We start from the raw sequence: 22,250 nt of genomic DNA on the forward strand, positions 1-22,250 counted from the left end.
AGCAACAAGTTTTGTTTCCTTGCCATTTGCGCTTAATTAATTATCCTTAGTTAACACAACACCTCTCCTCAATTACCACAAGAAAATTTTAAACTTAAGGGGAGCTTTCAATTTTCACAGTCTCTTGTTAGTATTTGGTATTGGAGTTTGTATCACAGCTCTATAAAATGATTTCACCGAGAACTGGCCGGTGCAAGGACCAATGAAATTCATCATGACCTGAAGTTTAGTCCTGTTGATGAGCATGAGCTTGTAGGTAAAGGAGATCTGCTGCTGGCCTGCTACTCAACAAATAATTAAAACGATGCAGAGTCGCTAGATCATCACTATATATCCGTCTGTTCGGCTGATAAGCTGGCTGATGCACCATGGCTGATAAGTTCAAGCGGCAAACAGGGCTATGTTATTAGTACCTGTTTATATGGTTTTGGCGATGTCGAAATGCTGATTAGTTGTAGCTGCTCACTTATGTTGTTCATTTGAATGGGCGTGTTTTTAAAATGTACTCCCTCCGTCGCTAAATGTTAGTCATCACGATTTGCGTGCCGATAATTTTAACTCGATTTATAGAAAATATGTGCAATATTTCTATCTCCAAATAAATTTATTAAAAAACTAGATTCAAATATCTATCCAATGATACTAATTATGTATCATAAATATTAATATTTTTTAATATATATTTAGTCAAAGTTGTTTCTCGGGAAGCGAAAACGAGGACGGCCTCTTGAGAAACTTACAGTTTTTCAGAACATTTCATCAAGCATCACTGCATCAGGGTCCAATAAACGCTACCAGCTACATGCATCGATGCATGCATGCCATCGCATACAGTGGCGGAGCTGGCCAATTTGCACGCCTAGGGCCAGTGGGCCACTATGCGATTCCTTCCTGGTTGTGCCAGTGGGCCGCAAGCCGCAAGCAGGCCGGCAGGCAGCTGCTGAGTTTTAAACGCAGGCCTTCGCTGATGTGTTGATGGGCCAAGACTAGGGCATTTCATGGAAATAGCAACCTAGGCCATGGGAAAATTAAGAGGCTATAAAGGGAGATTTGGCCCACACCTAGGGCCGTGGCCCTAGTGGCCCTAGGCCCAAATCCGCCCCTGATCGCATATATTTACTTCATCAGAGAAAAATATGTAAACAAGGAATAAAACTCTCTCCAATCCTATCACATTCACATGAGCACATACAGAGAAGAGATCACGGTGCAACAACCATAGCACTGCACCTCCTCTATTTCTTTCCTGAACCTGAGCTAGCTCTGGGAGAGCGCGGGCGGACTCTCCTGATCATACAGAGAACACCGCACCTCTTCGCTGCCTTCTTCTCCGTCACTCTCTGGCCATGGCTTCTAGCGCCGCCCTTCTCTTCCTCACGCAGCAGCTGGCCTCTTGCAGCGACGGCTACAGCCGCTTCGTACCCCATTGCTGCAGCTAGCTGCCGCTAAATGCAAGAAGAACCTCTTGGCGTGCTCTCAGTTGCTTGCTTCCAACAGATGGTGATGAGCCTGGCAAGTGGCTCTGATATGCTGGCCTATTTGTAGGGCATGGCAGAGTTGATCCAGGAAGAAGAAGATGGATGCGGCCAAGGAACTGGGAGATGCCTGCAGCTGCAGGGGTTGAATCCTGCGTGCCTGGAGTCAGCGGTCAAAGCGCACGTTTCAAACGAGCAGAGTAGCGTCTACTTGAAAGAGTAGTGGCTTCTTGACAGCTGACGCGTACCGCCGAGAACAGGTGGTGGAAGTGGAACGACTCTGCTTGGCTGACAACTTCAGTGAATGGCTTTCTGAACTATTACGTTTGGAAGGGGTTTGGTTTCACGAGGAGATATTCCTGAGGTCAACTCGTTCTGATTCTCGTGTGAAAGTGGTCTTTCTATTGGATTTTAATTGGATTTGACCCATTTTAATTTAATTAAAATAAATAAATCTTAAGACTCATGTTAAATGCTAGGTGTATTAAACTCTTAGTTTTACATTGGATTTTGACTAAGTTGACTCAACTTAAGGTAGCATCCTGCTACGGTAATGCTGGGTCAGGGCGTGCGGACGGATGGACGCAACTTCCCACAAATTTCCCCACTCGCTACCACGCCGTCTTCTCGCTCCACTACGCCGTCCGTCTTCCCTACTCCATCTTCACCGTGCCGCCCCGCCTTCCCACCCCGCCGCTCGCCTCCACCACACTGCTCGCTCGCCGCAGCCCCTCCACTGCTCTAAAGCCGGCGAGCCTCCATGACGGATGCTCCAGCAAGCAGGCAAGGGGAGGAGCTTCGTGTGACTCCGCTTTGCGGCGAGTTGCCCGCGCCGCGTTGCCGCACCGGCGAGCTTCACGTCGCCGGCGTCGAGCTCCACAACGATGAGTCTCCATTCGTCCAAGCAACAAGGTGACATTGCGCTAAAAAGCATGTTGCAACTATATATTTTGAGTGTTTCAGATGTTTCAGAGGTTGTTGCAAGTGTTTTATACCGATATTGCAAAAGTAGATCGAGATGCTGCACATGTTGCAATGACTATACACGTATATTTCAAGTGTATGTTCCAAATGTATAATCTGTTTCAGATATATGTTGTAAGTGTTTCATCTGAATGTTGCAAAAGTATATCTGGATGTTGCATATACATGCATGTTGCAAACGTATGTTTCAAGTGTTTCAGATGTTTTATATGTATGTTGCAAGTATTTTATTTGGATGTTGCATATGTTTTGCAGTGGCTACATACATGTTTTCAAGTTTTTTCTGGTGTTCTACAATTGTTTCAGACATATATTGTAAGTGTTCAGCTGTTTTCGGACGTATATTGCAAGTGTTTTATCTGGATATTGCAAAAGTAGATCTGGTGTTGCACATGTTGCAATGGGACCCACATGCTGCAGCTGCTGGGGCACCGCCATGGGTCACCGTGCGGGCGCTTGAGGCCGGCTGACGCATCCTTGAAGCGGCATCCACAGGCAGGGGCAGGTGACTAGGACCCACGTGGGTTCCTCTGGGCGGGCGCGGTGGTCAAGCAAAACAGAGCGAGGGTGATGGTAGGGTCATACGCAACGTGGGGTCCACGCATGTGGGGCGCGCGAAAATAGGTGGTGCAGGCTCCTTTAATTTCGTGTGCGACGCGGCCTCCCGCGCGAAGGACCGGTGGCGTCCAATATTTTGGAGCAGCTCCGGACGTCCTGTTGCGCCCTTCCTGTTATGAAGTTTGGAAAGAAGAATGTGCCAATGCACGCATGTGGCTAAGTCTGACATGCACGGACCCGGCCCGTCATGACATGACATGATGTGGTGTATACGATGGTTTAAGTTATTTTGGATATAACAAGAACAACCCATCCGGTTTAAAAATGTACAGGTCTTGAAAATTGTTACTTGTTCATGGGGACATTCATCAATCATGAGCCTCCACAAAAACAGGTGTGGTAAAGCTTTACACTTAACTTTTTTGATCCATAAATTGAGACTCTTGGATGATTACAAACCCCACTATAGCTACCTACAACACACTGGACGCTACTCACACCACCAAGATTAAGATCAACATATTTACTCTACATTGAGTAAGTACTTTAACAAGTTACAACCATGAAGGGATGGAACCATGCATCAAGTGTGCAAGTACCAGTCACTTCTTCTCCGACGACGCTGATGCCGTGGGGAGCGGGAGGACCCTCCTGAGGATCCCGAGAACGCCGCACCGCATCGCCACCTTCTCCTCCTCCTCCGGCGCCTGTCGCTGCCTGCTTCTTCCACCACCCTTGTCTTCACGGCTGCGCAGCTGCCTTTGGTCCCTCTCCGCAACGGCCACAGCTGCCTCGTACACCATTGCTGCAGCTAGCTAGCTGCTGCGCCCTTGCCGTGTTAGTTCTGATGCTGAGACGCCTGCCTGATGGTGAGCTATTTGTATCGTAGGCAGGAGCAAGACTGCAAGAGAGTGACGCAGGTGGCAAGGAAGGGGCCGGGGTTCCAGGAAGGTGTGCAGGCTTTGGCAGCCACGGAACTGGGTGCTGTCACTGTTTAGATCACGTTCTAAACGAGTGCGCATGGTCCTACAGAAATCTGCGTGTTTTACTGTGCTTTTCCTCCGTTTATGCAGCTTGTCAAGGAAACGTTTTTTTTGGCTGACCTCTCTACTAGACAGTACCTATGTCATTTTTCGTGTTTCGAGTTGGAAAAAGGTTTTTTTTTCCTTTTGCAAGGGAGTAAAAAATGGCAACTGACTGCTGACCGTTGCAGCGCGCATAGGAAATTGAACTTGATAAATCATACAAATCCATGCGTGGTAAATATTACTCCATCCATCCCAAATTATAAGTCATTCCAACATTTTTTAGATTCAAATTTCAATTTTGACCAAACATTTATGATATCATTAGATTCTTCATTATTTATATTTTTATATTATACCTATTTGATGTCATAAATCTGTGTAATCCTCTCTATAATTTTAACCAACTTGATATGCTTTGACTATCAAGAAAGTTGGAATGAATTATACAGAGTAGTTTAGAATCGAGGGAGTAATTTGGAAAATGTAGACTTCATGGACTTGTGCACCCACGGCTTATTATCTCAGTTCTCTATAGGGTGAGGTTCCAATCGATCCATGTCGGTACAGAAAGTGACCAACACGTAAACATTTGTAGTTTTGTCGTACGTTGTGATCGGAGGTGGCCTAGCACTCAATGACACAGGGTTTATACTGGTTCAGGCAACGTGCCCTACGTCCTGTTTGAGTCGGTCGGTGTCGGGTTCATAAACCCGGGGTCCCTCGCGGGCCGGTTTCCCAACAAAGGCTCAGCCCAAGCAGACAGCGCGTGACTCATGCGCCGGCCCAAATATCTGAACGACAGGGCAGAAGGGCAGTCCAATCACCGACTGGAAGGTCTGGCCGAGGAGGAGCGGCACCCGTTTTCCGACTTCGGCCCACCTCTCCGACCGGAGTGCTCGCTCTGACTCCAGCCGCCTCCTGACGGCCTCTCCGATTGAAAGGCCTAGCCAAAACGCTACTTCCGACTCCAACCCCACGTCTCCGACCGGGGTACGCCAAAACCCTGCTCACTGCTCTTCTCCGATTGGCGCAACCAGAGCCGACTGGGACCAATCGACCGGGGACGCCCGCTCGGAAAGGACCAGGGAACGGACGGAGAACGCGAGGCAAAGCGCACAAGTGAAACCACGATACCAGGGACCGTACCCTGTACACCTACAGGAACAGTACTCTGCAATCGTCCTGACACAAACAGTGTTGTTGCCGCCGACATTTTCCCTACAGTATTATGGGCGCCATTAACTCCCATACGGTAAGGCCTGCCACATGCCTCTGGGCATCGACAGTGTTGTGGGCGCCGGCATTTACCGTATCAAGAGAACATGGTAAAAGCCCTCACATGCCTCTAGGCATCAACAATATTGCAGGTACCGACATCTGCCATACCTTAACAAGACGACGTGACCTCCCATGTGCGTCTGACAACCAACAGTATTGTGGGCGTCTACCATCATCCTGTACCCGCCGGCGTGGGCAACAAGGCTTAGAAGCAAACGTACTCCTTCCCCCTCACTTGTAAGGCCATCTCCTTCATCTATAAAAGGGGATGCGTTCTCTCTGAAGAAACCTAGGTCGATTCAAGTGATTCCAGATTCATTAGATTGATCAAGTTCACTAGCTCACAACCACAGAACCGCCAGGTTCGGACCTCAAGCACACGCTTGAACACTTAGCTCATAGCGGAGCTCCTGTTGCTCTCGGCCCTTCCGACCGGAGCCGACCGGACCTCTTGTACCCCATCTTTCTCCTTCTCATTTGTAACCCCACTGCAAACTTCGAGCACCTGGGCTCAGGAATAAAGTCACCGACCGACTCAAACTGGACGTAGGGCACGTTGCCTGAACCTGTATAAACCCTATGTCATTGAGTGCTAGGCCACATCCGATCACAACGTACGGCAAAACTACAAATATTTACTTGTTGGTCACTTTCTGCACCGACAGTTGGCGCCGTCCGTGGGGAAGACGTTGTACGTTCAACACTTTTTGATCATCGGATAGCCCACTTTTCCACCACCCTCGCCGTGGCGAGCTCAGGCGATATGATTCGCTTCGGCTCACTAGAGTTTCCCACACTCTCACTTGTTGGGATGCAGGTTCCACACGTCTTTGAGCCATCCCAGGCCTTCCTCTTTGGAAGCTTGGACTTCGTCATCGACCGGCTCGGCGTACTACACCTCCGTGAGGAGGCTCTCGTTCCGGCGCCCATCGGAGGGGCGCCCTCCATCGGCTTTGGGACGCACGATGACTTCAGCGACACGACATCTGCGCTTCATTCCGAGCAAGCTCTCTGCTCAAACCCCGCTGTAAGTAACGTACATACTGTTATTTACTTGCTATTTTCTATCTTCAGCCGATTATCCGGCGGGACCCCGTTGTCTCCGCCACGACCGCCACGCGACCGGTTCCCCTATGACCTTGAGTCCCCTGTGGATGTGTATGCCCGGGGGCTCCGAAGGATGCCGGCGCCCCCTGCTCTCACGTTCGAATTCGTGGGAATGGCGACCTATGCTCCCACCTGTTTCCTCAACCACATAGATGACGATGGTGAGAGTGACAGCTCCAGCATCGGCGACATGGCGCCTAGCCATCGTCCATCCTGGGAGTGCGCTATGGCGGATGCTCTGGGACACCCACCGGTGAAAGTAGAGTCCTCACAGACTCACACCCCTCTGGACTCTCGTACGGAGACCCCCGAGCTCACACGGGAGCATGGCGAGGCACTACGACAACAGTGGCTACATCAGCCACCGACTGCGCCCCGTGCACATAGACCGGCCAGTGGCACCCGGGGTTGCGCCCGTCGTGTCCAGCGCAACACCATGGACAGGGGGAACGATCCCCCACAATTCGCTCAGGCCAATCAGAACATCGCCGCTGCGGTGATGCTTTTGCGTGGCCTGTCTGAGCCGAACGACCCTCAAGAACAGGCGATCCACCGAAACCTCTAGGCACTAGTGGAGACCGCCACCGTTCAACAAGCGGAGAGCTCCATTCACGACACCGACTCACGGCCTCACTCCCCACCAGGGTAATGGGGGCGCGGCAGACGAGTCGCTCCACTCGCTCACCACTACAACCGCCGAGCGTGGCACAAGAGGTCACACCTGCTCCTCATCTTGACTTGACGACCACTCCACACCGACCACCTGTATACGCGTGGCTTGGGCCAAACCGAGATGCACGCAGCAGCGATTAGAGTCCTAGCCCGGATGGCCCGAGACCACGGACCTTTGGCCAACATCCCCAGCAAGAGCCACTCCCGCCGCGCTCTAATGGAGGCCGAGGCAAAGGCAAGGCCAAGCGCCAGGATCAGGACGAGGGCCCCTCCATGCAGAAGGGGAAAAAGAACAGAAAAGATCACCGCCGACCGGCCAACTCCGTGTTGGTCGCCACGGCTGATCACACGGGCAAGCAGCCCCAGCAGGACCCTCCGGGCCACTTCCATGAGCTCATGGAGAGCCCGTGCACCAACCATGGCTACCCTGTCAAACACCTCTACAAGGACTACGAGCTCCTCAAGTGCCTTCTACGATAGGTCGGTGGACCAAAGGAAGAAAAAGGCGAAGAAGCAACGGCCAAGAAAAGGGGCATAATGAACAAGGATCCAGATGACTGAAGGTGAAGTGATCCGACCGGATGCCTATCGACTAAAGGGCGATAACAACGACATCCTCACCAAACGCTTGGAACAGCTATGTCATTTTTCTCCCCCTAAATTTCAGTCTTACCATTGTTTAATTAGCGTTTGCTCCTATAAGAGCACCCCGACCTGAACACTTTTTGGCCCGGGGTGCTCGGGGGCTCCACTAGGGTACACTACTACCTCTCTTTTTTGTTTACTATCATATGGTGAAACTCCTTCCCACCCAAACAAAAGGGTAGTTTGTTCCTTTAATTTGCCTTACGTAGCTTTGCTTTAAAACATTCCGACCGATCGCACCCCACCTTTTCCTACAGTTATGAGCAGCTGAGCCTCGCGGGCCACGCCATGGGCTCCCAAGGTTGCAGCCTATAGGACAAACAGGCAGGTACGAGAAAGATAGAATAAAAAACAAAATTATGCTAAGGGAAAACTAAGGAACAAAAGGAACAAGCTTCCCCGAACGGAGTGACTCCATCATAGAAAACGAGACCGACTGTAGTCATTAAGTACACAAGAACATTTACACGGGGGCTCCCCCACGAACTTAAACTTTTTACGTTTACTAAACTACTTATACCTTACAAGCTATTAGGGTGCCTCGACGGCATCTGCTGTCGGTGCGACCGGCGAAGGCACGGGCGACTCACTCCCCGACGGCACGACATTCGGCTCGGTCGAAGCTAGGGCGATGTCCACCTCCGACCCATGCTCCATGCCATCTATAGGCTGGGCAATGTCCTCCTGATGCACGCTTCTGGCCATGTCTTCACGGTGGACGTCCATCACCCACTGAGTAGAGATTTGCTCTGCCACCGACCTTGCGTGCGGTAGCAAGCTATCCCCGATCGATTGGATGTCCTCCGTGCTCAAGCCATCAGCGTACCCACTATAGATAGTGGCGAAGTCTAGGTTCGGATGGTGCGTCGCCACCGAAGTCAACAGCCATGATGCTCTGTAGAATAGCCTACTCGTGATAAGGTCCCGGACCACATCTGGGACCTCCACCAGCTATACCGTGGGCGCGCTAGTACTTGGTGCCGACCCAAAGACCTCCGAGACGACAAGTTGGGCGATGTTGCAGATTTGGTCAAGTTCCCCCTCGAGAGCACGTCACTCTTCATGGGACTTGGCCAGCTCCTCCGCATTCTGGCCAAAAGTCACCTTGATCGTCTCTAGGTCCCGCCCCAACGACTTCACCTTTCCGCCTAGCTCTGCAAGAAGGGCGACAAGCTCAGAAATAGGCTGAAGGAAGAAACCGACACGACAAAAAACAAAAAAGGTACATACCGACGTGGAAGTTCTCAAGGGTGGAGAATTCCTCCGCCTACCGAGCCACCTGCTCACATAGCCGGGCGCTCGCCTCCTCCGTCCCCATCACCTGGCCCTGAAGTGCGAGCACTTCTCGGGGTGCCTCCGACCGGGCCTTCCGCTCCGACTCCAGGGCCTTCCATGCCAACTCCAGGGCGTTCCGCTCCGACAGCAAGGCGCTCTGCTCTGACTCTAGAGCCTCCAAGGAATCTTGGAGTGCCACCTTGGTGTCCGCTAGGGATGTCTGCAACCCCACCTCGGTCTCCGCCTAGCGGGCCTTAGCCGCCTCAAGCCCCCGCTTGGTGGCGGTCGCCCGCTCTGCTGCACGCTACCCCTCCACCTGCGCCATGGTCGCCTCGGCCGCCCGGTCCTGGGAATCACAGTGGGTGGACTCTAGCTGATGCTCAAGCTCAGCCACCTGGGCATGCTCCATTCGGAGGAAGCGGGACTTGCAGGATGACATCTCCTTTAGACCCTATGAAAAACAAGCTTGCTAAGGCAACCAACAAGAGATTTAGAGGTCAAGGACAAGTACGGGAAACTCACCTCTGCGGCAAGCTACAGGTCAACCTCGACTAACTGCTAGGTGGACTTAACCTGCTCCTAGGCGTCTTTGAGCTTCGCGGATAGGTTGGCAAGTTCGGACACCGTGGCAAGTTCTTGCTCCCCAAGGATGTCCCAGAGCTGACGCTCCTGTGAATCCCAAAGGATGAACCACACCTTTGCCGGGTCCTTGGAGCAGGGCCACTCTAGGTCACCCTCCGGCAGCCCACCAGAGGTCCCCGCCTCTGACCGAACCACCGCCAGCTCCCGCGACGACACCGGCAGCTCCGCCACTACATCCGCCTCATCGTCAGATGGGATATCCACCACCTCGGTTGCGTTGGCCGCCGCCGGGCGTTCTAACTCTGTCCCGGCCACATCTCCCCCAGCGCCTTTGGCTCCGACCATGAGGGTGAGCCATGCACCCCTCCACCCGGTGAGTTAGGGAGCTCTGTCTCCCTCTCCTCTTCCACCGTAGCTGGTGGAGGAGGGGCCACAAGAGTTACCTCTGACGCGACCTCCGCCGTCAATACCAGGATCACCGCCAATGCCGACGCCGCTGATGCCACCATACCAGCAACCGACCTAGGGGGCACCACCCCCTAAAGGGAAGGGTTCGCCGCCGCCACCCTGTTACCCCCGTCGCTCACCGCGACATGCTGCAGGGTGGGCCTCCAAGTCTCTAACACAGGAGTTGGGGCGATGCTCAACCCCATCATCGGTCGGCCACTAACAAAAAAGTACAGGTAAGTCACACTCCAAAAAGACTCAATAGCAAAGGATCGAAAAGAAACAAAGAAAAACATACCGGGAGGTAAGCGGCACGACTCTGAAGGCAAGACCTGATGTTGATGGGCTTGTAGGGCAAGGACCGCTCCTAGGCTATGACCTATGCCCCCTCACTCTAGCCAGGGGTGGAGTCGTCCCAACTGGCTCCTGCCCGGCCTACGGGCCACCACGACCCTCGGCTCGGGACGCCCCAACTAGAGCAGCAGGCGGGGCTTCCTCCGACTGCGAGTTGCGCACTGGCACTAGTCCCGGCGATGCATGGGTGCTAGTCCACTCCTTGGACCACCCGCCTTGCTCGACTGCGTCCGCGGCAGGCAGGGACAAGACTGGTGACGCCACCGAGGGGCGTGGTGACCACGTCCGCTTCACTTCCCATTCGCCGACGGCGTCCGCGATCGCCACACGCTTCCTCAGCATGGGAACCACTGCGCACCTCTCCGCCTCCTGCTCATTAGCAGCGGACGTCGCCGCGGGGTCGCGACGCTCCGCCGAGTTCAAAACAACCTCCGGACTTTCCTCATCCTCGGAGAAAACCATATCATCCACATCTGTGGGTTCCTTCGACTCGAGCTCGGACTCGACGTCGCTCTTTCTCTCCCCGGCCTTCACATGCCAGGCAATCTCCTCCTTCTTGTACTTCTGATGAGCCACCTTGGCTTTCTTTTTCTTCCTGGTGTCTACCACCTCCTTCTGGGTGGCCTACCAGGCCACACCCTCTGGCCTCTTCGGAAGGTGCTGCACCCCCGTCGGATTAAGGTGCTGTAGCTCCAAGTCCCACTCATTGAGGAGCCCACGTAGGAACCAGTGCGCGGGGTATCCAAAACCGCTCTCATGGAAGGCGAGAAAGGAAACCACCTCGCTGGGCTGAGGTTGCAGAAACTCCTCCCTCCCGGGAGCCCTCTAGTGCGCCACCTCCTTCGGCGGCAGAAACCCCTTCGCGGCAATGGCCTTCAACACCGACTCCCTCATGGTGGACGACCTCCAGTCCAACATTTCGCTCCGGGATCGCAAAAGGATTTGTGAGTTTTTCTCTTCTCCCTCGCTCTCTCCCTTTTCTTTCCTAGAAACCACCGTGGCTCTCAAGAACGCTCTCGGCAAGAAGGAAAAGGAAAGGAGGCGGCAGATGAGGAATAGGCGAAAGAACAGGACGAAAACCCTCTCCCTTCTCCTACTTAATTAAAAGGGCGCAACAGTTGGGGAAGGCGCACCGATCGGGAGAGACAAAACAACGGAGCGAAAACCCTCTCTCTTTCCCATTTAATGCAGATGAGGCACGCCCTGACCGATGAGATGCGCCCTGCCTGATGGAACGACTCCTGATCAGATGGGACATGGCCTGGGTATGGCCCACCACTACCGCACGCCAACCACTACCACACGACATGCACGAGAACCAAAGCGCCACCGCACGCAGGTAGCCCTTTGCTTCCCCAGGCGGGACTTGGAGAAAACCCAAAAATGGGATCTCCGCCAGGAGAGACCATTGAGCTTCCTAAAAATCAGTCGAATGGCCCAGGAAAACATATCGAGGGACAGGTAAGGAGCAAAGGGGCGCCCCATGTAGGCCATGCTGACTCCATCACGAACAACGAGCATGGGTCCCGGTCGAACATTTCCGACTAGAGCTCTTCAAACCCCATCACTCGAGTCCTCCAGGTAACACTACCGACCCCTGCTATTTCTTTATCATCATTTCATACATCCATATGCGCATTCATTCCATATGCCCGTGCCCCCAGATGATTCGGGCCCTGAACCACCCAAGGTCTCAGGAACTAAGCATCGCACATGTAGTGAAATGCATCACAATGCTCCGTGTTGCGTCATGAAGTGGCAGTTGCCTCATTCGACATGAGCAACAACAGAGCCAGGGGAGAAAAATGCAGATGAGCCACGTGTGGCCCTCGCCTAGTCTAGCAGATAAGGTCATCTCAGCCTTCTCGTTCGATCCTAAGCCTCTGCCAAGCCCACAGAATCTCCATCGAGGGGAGGCCATTAGGCCACCCGGGTCGGTCTCTGGAACGACCCAGGCATCTGTCGGGTTGTAGGTAAAGGAGCAGTGGAATATCACAAGAGGGCTATGCCAACCCCGTCATGAACGACGGACCTAGATTCCACTCGATCATACCCATTAGCGAACTCACCGAGTGCATCACTTGAGCCCAAGCGATCGGGACAAGCGACAAAACTTAGCCCCTTCGGTTGTGAGAAACCGAGGATGGGGTAACACACACAACTCAGAACCAAGCCCCACTAAAGCCCAATGGGGCTCGAGGGCTCAAGACACAAACGCCTAGGTCTACGACCCAAACTCGCCCCATCAGGATCCATGACCCCAACTCGCCCGATCCCACGGCGCGCACCGATGCTAGAATCCACGAGCTCCGGCTCGTCCGATCCCAAAACTAACTAACTAACTGCCTCGGCTGCGCGGACTGCACCAAGGCTAGGGTCTACAACCCTGAACTCACCCCATCCATCGGCTATGCTTCGATTGCACACCAAAATGCCTAGGTCTACGACCCTGAACTCACCCCATCAGGATCCATGAGCTCTGGATCGCCCAATCCCTAAACTAACTAAAATTGCCTCGGCTACGCAGGCTGCACCGAGGCCAGGATCCACGACTCCGACTTGCCCGATCCCACGGCACTCACCGACGCTAGGATCAGCAAGTTCCGACTCATTCGATCCCTATACTAACTGCCTCGGCTACATGGGCTGCACCGAGGCTAGGATCCATGACTTCGACTCGCCCGATCCCACGGCACGCACCAACGCCAGGATCAGCAAGCTCCGTCTCGACCGACCCCACGGTACGCACCGATGCTAGGATCAGCGAGCTCCATCTCGTCCAATCCCTTGACTAAACTACCTCGCCCGATCCCACGACGCGCATCGATGCTAGGATCCGCGAGCTCTGTCTTACCCGATCCCTAAAAAACTAAATGCCATGGCTGTGCAACGACGCCTTGGTTGACATATCCGTCTCAACTAAAAAACACGCATGCATGCCCACTAACAAACACCCCCGGATGATTCTGCCTAAATCGCTCGGGGGCTACACCCGTGGGTGCGCTCACGCGCACCCACCGTCAAGACAAAAATCTCCCAGACGATTCTGTCTGAATCACCCAGGGGCTCAGGGGCTCCTGTCGAGTTCATAAACCCAGGGTCCCTCGTGGGCCAGTTTCCCAACAAAGGCTCGGCCCAAGCAGACAATGCGTGACTCATGGGCCGGCCCAAATATCTAAACGACAGGGTAGAAGGGCAGTCCAATCACCGACCAGAAAGTCTAGCCGAGGAGGAGCGGCACCCATTTTCTGACTCCGGCCCACCTCTCCGACTAGAGTGCTCGCTCTGACTCCAGCCGCCTCCAGACTGCCTCTCCGACCGGAAGGCCTAGCCAAAATGCTACTTCTGACTCCGACCCCACGTCTTCGACCAGGGTACGCCAAAACCCTACTCACTGCTCTTCTTCGACTGGCGCAACCAGAGCCGACTAGGACCAATCGACCAGGGACGCCCGCTTAGAAAGGACCAGGGAACGGACGGAGAAAGCGAGGCAAAGCGCACAAGTCAAACCACGATACCAGGGATCATACCCTGTACACCTACAGGAACAGTACTCTACAACTACTCTAACACAAACAGTGTTGTAGGCGTCGACATTTTCCCTACAGTATTATGGGCGCCATTAACTCCCATATGGTAAGGCCCCCCACATGCCTCTAGGCATCGACAGTGTTGTGGGCACCGGCATTTACCATACTAGGAGAACATGGTAAAAGCCCTCACATGCCTCTGGGCATCAATAGTATTGTAGGTACCGACATCTGCCATACCTAAACAAGACGACATGACCTCCCATGTGCGTCTGACAACCAACAGTATTATGGGCGCCTACCATCATCCTATACCCATCGGCATGGGCAACAAGGCTTAGAAGAAAACATACTCCTTCCCCCTCACTTGTAAGGCCATCCCCTTCATCTATAAAAGGGGATGCGTTCTCTCCCAAGAAACCTAGGTCGATTCAAGTGATTCTAGATTCATTAGATCGATCAAGTTCGCTAGCTCACAACCATAGAACCACCAGGTTCGGACCTCAAGCACACACTTGAACACTTAGCTCACAGTGGAGCCCCTGTCGCTCTCAGCCCTTCCGACCGGAGCTCCTGTCGCTCTCGGCCCTTCCGACCGGAGCCGACCGGACCTCTTGTACACCCTATCTTTCTCCTTCTTGTTTGTAACCCCACTACAAACTTTGAGCACCTGGGCTTAGGAATAAAGTCACCGATTGACTCAAACTAGAAGTAGGGCACGTTGCCTGAACCAGCATAAACCCTGTGTCATTGAGTGCTAGGCCACCTTCGATCACAATGTATGGCAAAACTACAAATAATTACTTATTTGTTACTTTCTGCACCGACAGTCGGTGACTTTATTCCTGAGCCTAGGTGCTCAAAGTTTGCAGTGGGGTTACAAATGAGAAGGAGAAAGACGTGGTGTACAAGAGGTCCGATCGGACTCCGGTCAGAGGGGCCGAGAGTGACGGGAGCTCCGCTATGTGCTATATGAACTTGATCGATCTGATTGAATCTACCTATTGGGAGAGGGCACATCCCCTTTTAAAGATGAAGGGGATGGCCTTACAAGTGAGAGGGAGAGAGTATGTATGTGTTGGTGCAGAATGTGATGAACTAGTAAATATTTGTAGTTTTGCTGTACGTTGTGATCGGATGTGGCCTAGCACTCAATGACACAGGGTTTATACTGGTTCAGGCAACGTGCCCTACGTCCAGTTTGGGTCGGTCAGTGACTTTATTCCTGAGCCCAGGTGCTTGAAGTCTGCAGTGGGGTTACAAATGAGAAGGAGAAAGATGGGGTGTACAAGAGGTCCGGTCGGAAGGGCCGAGAGCGATTGGAGCTACGTTATGAGCTATGTATTCAAGCATGTGTTTGAGGTTCGAACCTGGTGGTTCTGTGGTTGTGGACTAGAGAACTTGGTTGACCTAATGAATCTGAGAAAGGCTCTTCAAAGGGGGCCTCAGAGAGAGAAAAGCCTCTCCTTTCTTGGAGGGAGCGCATCCCCTTTTATAGATAAAGGGGATGGCTTTACAAGTGAGGGTACGTATGCTACTGAGCTTTGTTGCCCATGCTGGTGGGTACAAGATAATTGTAGGCGCCTACAACACTGTTGATGTTACTGTAGAATGTCAGATGCATGCAGGAGATTGTGTTTGCCTTCTTCAGGAATGGTAGACGTCAGTACCTGTAGATATTGTTTGATGCCTAGAGTCATGTGAGGAGTGTCACCACGTTCACTGTAACACCTCGGGTGTTTTAAATACTAAAACCTGCCATGTCATCATATGCATTGCACATCATTTTGTGTTAGTGAAAATTTTTATATGCATACACTAAAACAAGTTTACCTTTATGTTATATGTGTTGACTTGTGTGGATTGAATCAAGTTCGAACTTTGGTATTGATTTGAATTTCCAAAAACCCTAATTTCCAGCAATTAGTTTTACCCTAGAAAACTCAATTCAAAATCTAAGCACATTTTGGGGTTGAGCCTAAAAGCAAAAGTGTAGAGCTTGTTAAGGTGTACAAAGTTGGTTTTTGAAGTTTTCAAAGTTGTTATATAAAATTTGAAGTAATTTGAAAAGGCGTTATGTACTTAAAGTGTCCCCTTTTGATTTTAAACTTGCATTTTAAAATGTAGACTGAATTAGAGTATGGTTATTAAAGCAAAGTTGTATAACTTTGAGTTTGGAACAACTTTTATTTTTGGAGATTTTTGAGTTACCATACAAAATTGGGAGTAATTTGGGAAAATAGACGAGTGGCAATTCGGTAATTTCTATGAACAGTGTCTTCGAGCGACACCTCACCGACGGCGAGCTTCTGACGTCTTCCAGGCGCGCTCGTGGCCATGTTCGGCTTCATGATGGCGTGGAGAAGGCTACTGCGTGGCTTCCTCTTGCTTCAGAGCCGCGCTATAAGGTCTTCACCGTCGCCGTTTTTCATCGTTCTTCTTCTCTGTTTTTCCCGACGCCACCGTCGTTGATCCGTCGAGCTTGTGCCGTCGCCATAGCGCATACCAGTTGTAGCAAAGCCCATCATAGCTCCGTTTCCTCCTTGCGCACCCAGCCGACCAGCCCTTGAAGCTTGACTCCGCTAGGAAATCGCTGTGCACGCCTTTCTTCCTCATAGCCGGCAGCACCGCCGTCGAGTGCGCGTCACCGTGGCCAGCACTCTATGGTGCGTCTTTGCTCTTGCTCTGTGTAGCTCCAGCTTCGCCATGTTGCCATGATGCTTTGTGCCCGGTTGATTGATCCTTTTATCCACCACAGCCACCGGAACACTGCCGTCGACATAGTTTGCGCCGCTGTGACTGCTGTGATCGTCGACCCGCTTCTCCGTTGCTCCTCCGGCCTAGATTTCTGCTCGAGTGTGTTTGGGGTGAGCTCCTAATTCTCCCCCAGCATTTTACTTAACTGCTACCGACCTTGTTTCGCCGGCGTAGCGCAGCCGCGCCGTCGTGGCCGCCATGGCCGACGTCAAGCTTGAACCTCGCCGTAATTGGTTTAGTTTGTGCCACCAATCGATGCGTTGTGACGTGGGGAATGTGTTGGTACCATCGCCGTGGCCGGAGACCTCACCGGCGGCGAGATACCGGCGGTCAAACCGCGGTCATAGTTGTGGAGCGCGGGGAACGGTGCTGACAGGTGGGACCCCGATGTCAGCGACCGTGGGTTTTAAAATGGAATTTTTCTTTTTCAGAAATGGATGAATAGTGTATGTTTTTGTTATTTTTGTGTAGAATTAAATAGAGCTCCAAAAATTATGAAAATTTTTGTGTGACCTCTCTATGAAGTCGACTATTTAGGAAAAATATTAAATGTTGATTTTCAGTACATTTTGAATGTGATAAAAATTGCTCTAATTAATTAATAAATGAGTTTCCATGATTTTTCTAGGCTTAATTAATTATCCACAAATTATGAAAATTGTTTTGCCACTTAGTTATCATGTGATGAACCTTTACAAAAACTTTGAGCTCATTTGGAGAATGTTGATTTATTTCATAATTTTGAATTAAATAATTAATTCATGAAACAAATAGTAAACCTTAATGACTTAGGTTTTGTTTGAATTTTGGATTGAGTGATGACCTTGAGTCATTAGTATAAAATAATTCTTGGCACTTAAAGTAAGTATTTGGGTTTATGAAAAAGTTTAGTTAGTTGTTGGTTTGCAACTGTACCGCGAAGGAAAGTTATATTCAAGTTAAAATTTTTTGCATCCATCGTCAAGCATCATGTTTTATATCTTGCATCATATTAAACATGGCATTGTTACTACGTGTAGTGAACGAAAGTGAAAATGTGGTAGTCAATCAAGATATGAGCATGTGGAGTAATAAATCTAGACCGGGCAGACTCAGTGTGGGAGAGCCACAAGACATGGAGGTCTTGTGAGCGGGTTCTTTCCGCCTGTGTCGATTAAGAACCGTCCGTTGTTGAATTGCATGAGGTGAGACTTTATAGTACTAGCCACATACTCCGGTAAGCCTTAACTTGGCTATTCTATTACGAGAATGGCTACTCACGCACTGGGAGTGGAGAGATGGCGAGAATAGCGTGTACCCACGTGGCAATGGGCTGGATTGGTGGAGTACTATATTCTCGAGTGGCGCGGACCCGTTCTTGTTTTAGAGGATCTGAGGGTAGGTTGATCTATGTAGGTCAGGGACCTACATATGTCGTGTGGTCGGGAATCCCCAGCTGGGTTATAATTAGTTCGAATCGTCGTTGCTCCTCGGTTATGGAGACTCAACTCACTGTTCATCATCGTAGTTAATAAATGAAACTTGAGCTGGATTTGAGAAAGAGTTTGATATGAAGTTCATGGTCTCATTATGGATCATGGCAGATTTATATATGATTTTTATGAAGAGATAAATGTTGAAAGAAAGAATCTTGATAGAGAGCTTTTACGCAAAAGAACTATGTTTATTGCTGAAGCCATAGCTTGAACCCCTGAGCCTGCATTCCTGAGTCTTATTAGTTTTTACTTTGGTTAAGTCTTGCTAAGTGCTTTTGTACTGAGGGTTTGTTGACCCTTGTTGCAGGTGAGCCTCATGAGCAGGTCTGCTTTAGACCGTGCTGCATGACGGTTGTTCAAATCGATGATGATAAGTGAATATGTGACCCTTGGGCAGGGTACTTTTATTGTGTGTTTTGTATTATCTTACTAATGCCACTCCACTACTATGGTTTGCAATATTTATCAAACTTAGTTTGTAAGGTTTGAAACAACTGGTTTGTAAACTAAGTTATTGTAAGACTTTCGCTATTTTACTCTGATGTAGATATTTGAATAAATGTTGTAATACTGCAATGACTCTGTAATGGGATCCTGCTCAGAAATCGTGGATGATTCGGGGTTCTCCGAGGACACCCGACAGTCTTCTTAAGTTACCGGGAACATATGCATAGTCGTCAGAGGTCATTGGACAGTGACAGGTGCATGTGGGCCCTATAATTTAGGAGGTTCTGCCACATAATGGTATCAGAGCTATCATTACAAAGTCTTTGTTGTATTGTTTTACAAAAACTTCAAAATGATTTGGGACAAATTAATTTAACCTGTTAATTTGGTCCAAATTGCTTCTGGCTTATCTTATTTCATTCTCCTCATTCCTTATTTGATTAAAAAGGCTTCGTGTGGTGGAGTAGTAATCTTATTATGCCCTATATAATAACAACTATTGTTTATGTACCTTATGAGCTTTGATGTTTTTGTTCGTAAGAACGATTCATGCATCATGATTAATCCATTTGTTACTTACTTTCCCTCTGAGTCTAGGTTATGTAGTGAGTCTAGGTTGTGTTGTGTAATCCACCCTTGCTGCTCTTGAGTCTGGATTGTGTTGTGTAATCCACCCTTTGCCCACCTGTTTTAAAATCTTGCTTCCTACGATATGGCTCGTACAAATGTAACACCCCGTAAGTCCGTTGGACCCAAAGGAGTTCCTCGTCACCAGCTTGCCCCTAGGAGTGACGGTGCTAGCAGTAGCAGCTCTAGGCCTAATCCCTAGGTAGAGATAAAGAGACTTTCAGTAGAGTTAGCACAGGCTACAAGAGATAGGGCCTTGGATGCCATCCAGGTGGGCAAATTAAAGGATCAATTGAGGTGTCTCACCACCGCTCATAATAACTATGAGCGTATGTTAGTTCGTATGGTGGAAGGAAGAAATGAAGCATGGCATAGAGAAGATATAGCTAGAGCCTGAGTTCATGAGTTAGAGTTCTATGTAGAAGACTTAGATGAATATAATACTAATCTGCATGAAGAAGTCCATAGGCTGAGCAATCTCCTAGATCCAAATCATGAACCTCAGACAAATGCAATGGACCCTAGTGTCATCATTACAGAGGATGATGAAATTGAAGAGGAAGAAGAAGAAGATCCAGAAGAATTAGTGATGGTCGATGAAAGTGATAATGAAGGTAGAGATGTTTCCAGAATGGATACCGATCATGAGGTTTGAGGTGATAGAGGAGAAGAGTAGAGTTGTAAAATAGTGGGTTCTAGTTAAGTTGGGTAGTCTTGCTTAAGTTCGAACTTGTGTTTAAATAAGTGAAACCAGTGTAATGTGTTTGTAGTCAGCTCTTTTAATAGTTCAATAAAGGCTTGTGAGTAAAGTTTGGTTTATCATGAACAGATGCGTCGTACTTGGGGTTCGACTATTCCTGGTACTTCACAAGATGAGGATGGTATTCCTGATCCGCCACCAGTTCCGCCAAATTTGGCTGATGCTATCGCCGCACTAGTAAATGTGACTGTTGACAATGCTCGGTTGCTTCGAGAGCTAGCTCAAAGCAATCAGAATATGATGCAAGGGAATCGTGGTCATCATCATCTCAGGCAAGAAGCTACGTATGTTGATTTCACCGATACACGACCACCAGTGTTTACCAAGGCTGACGAACCACTAGAAGCTGATGATTGGCTTCGTACCATGAAGTAGAAATTTGACCTCATTCCATGCATGGAGTTTCAGAAAGCTGTTTTTGCTGCCCAACAGCTTAGAGGTGCAGCAGGTGCTTGGTGGGCAAACTTAGTGGCTATGCAACCAGCCGGTGTACAGTTAACTTAGGCTGAGTTCCGCACTTCTTTCCATGCCCATTATATCCCAAAGGGAGTTATGGCCATGAAGCTTGATGAATTTCTTGCTTTGAAGCAAGGGGATCAAACAATCATGCAATATGTGGGCAAGTTCAATCACCTTTCCCAGTATGCATCTGAGCATGTTAACACCGATGCCAAGAAGAAGAAGTTGTTCATGCGTGGCCTTAATACCAAACTTCAGACCATGATGACTACCTGCACTAATGTCACCTATCATGAGGCTGTCAACATTGCTATTGCTTCAGAAGAGAAATATCGGCAGCATAAGGAGATTAAGAAGAAAAAGAGTGTGCCATCTAGATCTTTCAGTGGTAATCAAAAGAGATAGAAGATAGTCTATCATCTAGTGAATCATTATCATCCTCCTTATTGTCCGCCGCAGTTCCAAGCAGGGCAACGTCTAAATGTCAGTCCTGCCACAAGTTACCAGAACTCTCAGCAGACCAATGTTCCTGGTGTTCATGCTCCAACACCCCAAGGCCACAATTACCCATGTTTCAATTGTGGGAAGTCAGGTCATTTCTCCAGGGAATGTCCATATCCTAAGCAGTATAATCCAAATTATCAGAAGGCTCCTAGAAATCAACAACAGGGTCAAGCCCAGAACAAGAACAACAACCAAAATGCTCAGAAGGGCAAAGATGAAAAGAAGACGGGGCGGGTTTTCTATATTCAAGCCGGGGAGATTCTAGAAGGGGAGCCCGTGATGCTGGGTATGTTTCCTGTTGCCGATCATCCTGCAGTTATGCTTTTTGATTCTGGTGCATCTCATACATTCATCAATAGAACCTTTGTCATAAAGCATAAAATTCCAATTGGGGCAACAAAGGAAAATTTCTTTATATAGTCACCCGGGGGACGTCTGTGTACTAAGGAAATGGGGTACCAGGTACCCATAAACCTAGGTGGGCATATTTTTTCCACTACCATGATTATTCTCAAGGATCAAGATATAGATGTGATTTTGGGAATGAATTGGATGTATCAGCATAAAGCTGTTATAGATGCTTTGAATAGGACAATAAGGTTGAGTTTGCCAGATAGTAATTCTCAGCTTCTTATCCAACTTCCAACCTTAAGGAGACCAGTGGAAAAAGTTTGTGCAACTTCTGTCAAGGAGATTAGAGATATCCTGGTAGTTTGTGAATTTCCTGAAGATTTACCTGGTCTACCACCTGATAGGGATGTTCAGTTTAACATAGATCTAAAACCTAGAACATCTCCAATCTCTCAGAGAGCTTATAGGATGCCTCCCAAGGAATTAGCTGAATTGAAGACTTAGTTGCAAGAGTTGATTGATAAAGGGTTTATCCAACCTAGTTCATCACCTTGGGGATGTCATGCAATTTTTGTGAAGAAGAAAGATGAGACCCTGAGGTTGTGTGTTGACTATCGTCCGTTGAATGAAGTAACCATTAAGAATAAGTATCCCTTACCTCGGATAGATTTACTTTTTGATCAACTGGCTAGAGCCAAAGTTTTCTCCAAGATTGATTTGAGGTCAGGTTACCACCAAATCAAAATTAAGCCTGAAGATATTCCCAAAACGACATTTACCACAAGATATGGATTATATGAATACCTTGTAATGTCTTTTGGTTTGACGGATGACCCAGCTCATTTCATGTATCTGATGAATTCAGTATTCATGCCTGAGCTAGACAAGTTTGTAGTGGTTTTTATTGATGACATCTTAGTATATTCCAAGAACAA

This window comes from Miscanthus floridulus, chromosome 13 (genome assembly GCF_019320115.1).
Source record: "Miscanthus floridulus cultivar M001 chromosome 13, ASM1932011v1, whole genome shotgun sequence".
Classification (NCBI taxonomy): domain Eukaryota; kingdom Viridiplantae; phylum Streptophyta; class Magnoliopsida; order Poales; family Poaceae; genus Miscanthus; species Miscanthus floridulus.